Here is a 4,939-nt window from a genome sequence, read left to right as displayed (position 1 = left end):
TAAATTCAAGTATTCATAATGAATAAAAAAATACAACAAAATTCTAATAATATTTTTTAAATTAAAAAATACCAAAATTCTCTACACTATTCTTTAACAATTGAAAAAAAAAAATATATAAAAATATTTTCACCGAAGTCTACTATTCTCCTATATTTACCTTACAGTAACCAAAATTTTAAAATTTAGAAATTACTATTGTTAGAAATTTTGTATTTAAACATGTATGGACCTAAAATGTATCTCATAACCACTGCATATTAAATGATTATAATTTTTTATAGCCCAATATTACATTTTATCACTAAAAAATAAAGTACTAAATTAAAAATAATGAGAAAAAAATAACCCCAAAAATGTTTAAATAAACTATAATTTACTAGGGTGGTTATGGTGATGTGGATATACAGCAAATAGACTTGGTTTCTTGCTTCTTGCTTTATCTTCTTCCTCTCTTGCTTCTTACTTGGGTTTAAATAAACTATAATTTACTAGGGTGGTTATGGTGATGTGGATCTCTCTTAGATCTTAAATTTTTAAAGAATGGCTTCAAACAAACACTTTGATAAAAAGTTATGGATTCTTGCATCATTCTCATTTGGTTGAAAAACATTCAACTCATATAAGTTGTCTTGATTAAATTATTGTAATTTTCTTTCATTTAATATTTTTAATATATTTTGAGATCTAAGTGTTATTTTCTTTTTTTAATTTTTCCACTGTACCAAATATCTATTGTTACAAATATCTTTCTTTATGGTTGATTATATTTTTATCTAATTTAAAATTTCAAAAATTGGAAAGTTAAAAAAAAAAAGAAATTTATGAATTTTAGAGAATGTAAAATTATTGAAGAAAATAAAAGAGTTAGATTGATAAGGAATGCGTTGCAAGGTGTGCGCCCTTGGTCTCTTTGTGTTGTGTAGTGCAAGGCTCGGGTTTCTGACATGACTTAACCACCTCCTGTGGATTCTATAAGTCTAGTAGTTGTATTGGGCATTAATAGGTTGATCTTTTGGTGCAATGGCAACCACACTTGTAACAAGTGGTATTTGAGCTTGGTCACAGGTTCAAACCCCTCACATGCGCTTGGGGGGGATTGTTGCAAGGTGTGCGCCTTAGTCCCCTTGTGTTGTGTAGTGCATTAATAGGTCGATCTTTTGGTGCAACGACAACTGCACATGTAACAAAAATTAATAGATGAGGGAATACTTGAGGAAAATGGTATAGTTAAGATTGTTGTAGTATAGAAAACATAAGGTTGGGGAAGCAAAATAAAGGAAACAAATAAAATAATTTAATTAATGAAGCGGATTTCATACTAAAAAAAGAAAACCAAAAACAAAATAAGATAGTGCATTTTGAGTGAATTGAGGCTTGCAAGTAGAGAAGGAATGATTTCAGATTGTAGAATGAAGTTGTAATGTAAGTAGGTGAAGTGGTTGGTAGATTAAAGATAGACTAGTATCAAATTATGATGATAGATTAAGAAGGTGGTGATGATGGTTGATTTCAAGTTCAATATGGTATGACAAACCAATAGAGATTTATAGAGATGATGGATTTGTAGAAATAGATGCATATAAACAAGAAGAAAAGTGCATTGAAAGAATAGATTTTTCATGAAAGCAAATGGTATGTTCACTATTTCTTAGTTTTATAACTGGTAGAGGAGAAAGGAGAATAAAGTTGGTTCTACAAACCTACTCATGTGCTTAGGGTATGTTATGGTTGGTTTACTATCATAAAGATTTGTTCTATCACTTAGCCCTTATTTGTAATATTTTTTTCTCACAAAGCACTAATCCAAGGTGTTTCATACAAGAGAATCCTAAGCCTAGAGGTAATCATGCATTGACCAAAGATATTTCCTTTTATTATTTTTTTGTTTTGTAGTTTGTAGTTATTTTGTAGTTATTTTGGTTTGTCTCAGCTAGATGTTTTAGCCACAATAATTAATTGAACACTTAGATTAACATATGGAATCACATGTATTGTAGTGCATTTATTTTAAATTATTATGATATTTTGATTAAAGCATAATAAAAATATTTAGGGTATGTTCATGTGTTCATTTTGTATTTCATGTTTTACTCTATTCATCTAAGGTGAGATTCCAAATTAGCTTAATGAGGTCTATGGGGCATGTTGACTCAATTCCTAATGCTAAGGGGTAATTATTTAAGAAGCTTTATTAGTCCCATGATAATTTTTCATGTTTAGGGCCACATTTTTGGAAAATATTTCTCATTTGATGTTGAATTAACCTTTCTACATCAATTATTCATTATAAGAGGAGGCATCGATCATTTGAGGAGATATAACACAAGGTATCAAGAGATCCCAAGACCAAGTAGTTTCTACTAGAGTAGAAGAGCTATGATAGAAAAATCAGCCCACAAAAGCTAGCTTGTTGAGCCATACTCATGTTTAGTGCTTGATTTATATTGAGAACAAGGTCTATTTTGATTGTGAGCCCTAGTGACAAAAAATATTGATGTAATTCAAAGTTTGAAGCAATAATATATTGATTTCAATTTATCCTCATATTATTATTATATGATATTTATTTTTTTGTGCACATTTGATTAGTTTTGTGTTTAGATTGCATGATTGGATAGTCCATAAAAAAACTCATCCATAGTTACAATATTTGATTTCTCTCAAAATTATTTGAGCTACAACGTATATTTCTATCATTTTCCCAACTAGGATGTCAATAACCTAGGTAAAAAAAAAATTTCTTGCTTGTCCTCAAACTTTTAACTTTTTAGTGGCTTGCTAGAGATTTTTCATGATGAAAGAAAAAATCAAGGGTTTGGGCTTCTATCCATGCTTGAAGTTCGTCCCATTAATGCCAACAATTATTGATGGCCTCTTTCCATTAAGCTAAGATATTTGAAGCTTGATTTAACTAAATTGTGAAGTTGTTAGGGGTGTTTTGCCAGTATTTGAATTCATTGATAGATCTTATAATTCAAATAATTTCTCATGCAATTGTTTAAATGGATCTTGCTCAATCTCATGCTGATTTAGACCTAAGATTTCTAATTATTTTCATCTTTAAGCAACTAGGTGCACACCACCTTGTCTTTCACAAAGTATATTTTTTACTAAGTAATTTCAAATAACACAATATATTTTTAGAACTATGTAGGATCAAACGACACTTATCATAAATGAATAAATGTTTGTATTGAAGTCTTGATCTATGACATAGCTTGAAGTTGGAACTCTCATCACTTATGCGCTCAATCGCATTAGTCATATTTCTCTTAAACAACACTAAATCTTCCTCTATAAATTCATTTTTTCTCATCTCAAAAATCAAAAAGAGATGCCCAATCTTTATGATAATTCATAATCATGGTCTCTGTCAAATATATGATTAGACTTGCTATGCTCTAAACCCTATGTTCCAACTCTTCAACTTGTATAATTACACAATTGATCATGAAAGTTTAGCTTTCTCATATTAAATTCAATGTCTACACAATAGTTATATCCAAACGTTGTCATTCAAGTTATTATAACTTTTCTTCCCTTTCACATTTGTGTAAAATCAGATTTATGTTAATCTCATGAATATAATTTAATTTGTACTTCAGATTAATCTAAATAAAATCAGATTTATTGACACCTGAAGAAGAAAAAGGCAGCCATGTTGATAGGATGTCTTAATTGATGGTGATAGAACGTTATTTGTCAACTTCTCTATTAATGGAGGAAATTGAATCTTAGTTGGGAGTTGGAAAAATATCAGAAAAAATGTAGAAGTCGGTCTCTTAGACGGATAGCTTTAGTACTTTACTTTATTGCAGCTTTTGAGCTTTGATTGATGCATTTTGGACTCCTTTTTATGGGTGAGGGTTTTAATAGGCATTCTCAAAGCAATAATATATTATTAATAAAATAATTAAGTGTATAAAATTAACTTTACTTTAAAATACATTTGTTTGAATAGTTTTTGGGTAAACATCATTAAATGTATAAAATTAACTTTAATTTAAATACATTTGTTTGAATAGTTTTTGGGTAAACATCATATTATTGTAACATAAATGAGTTGTATCATTTTTATATGAGCTAGGTGTATTAATGTAAACACTTTTTTTGTATGAATAAACTTTTCATATGTGACATCATATTTTATTACATATGTTTATATGTACTTCTTTCAACTGTGAATATCATCTTTACATGAAAATTTTACATTGAGACGTAGATTTCAATTTATGTTTTTGTTTGTGGCTACACACTATTATGCTTTGACCCAATTTGTGAAACGAACAAAATGAATGATTCATATACTGTTATAATTCTCTAGGGCATATGCTTTACTTATACAAATTCAAGACTAAGTGGTGATTTTTAATAAATTAGTTAAATTTGTAATTCTTTAATAAATATGGATGATTAAGCAAATAAGGAAGACTATATTTATAATTGTAAGGCAATTCCAACTATAATTTATACTCTTAGCTTTAATCTAAATGTGATTACAACATATATTTCTTAAATTACTAATAGTTGTGTAGATGGTTACACCATATTTTATATAATTATAGAGATAATAGCAAGTCTTATTTTGCCTAAATCTCCTATAATTATCGAGATAATTACACTAGTTTTTATGTAAATAACATCTTATTGTAGGGGAAATGTGATCATATTATGAAAATATTCAAAAGAACTATAAAATAATAAACACATACAAAAACAAGCATACCTCAAATGCATTTGTTTGAATAGTATGTATACAAACACCCAACACAACCACAATTGAGCAAGGCCACCTTTATATATATGTGTGTAGTGGTGGAAAAACTAGGGTTTCACCAATTAAGATAGTAAGACCACTAATCTTTCCTTGGGGACCACCACATTGAAAGAGGGGTGAACCTAATAGATATAGCCACAATCCAAGTATGGAAAGAGA

This window comes from Cryptomeria japonica, chromosome 6 (assembly GCF_030272615.1).
Source record: "Cryptomeria japonica chromosome 6, Sugi_1.0, whole genome shotgun sequence".
Lineage (NCBI taxonomy): Eukaryota > Viridiplantae > Streptophyta > Pinopsida > Cupressales > Cupressaceae > Cryptomeria > Cryptomeria japonica.
This window is presented reverse-complemented; position numbering follows the sequence as displayed.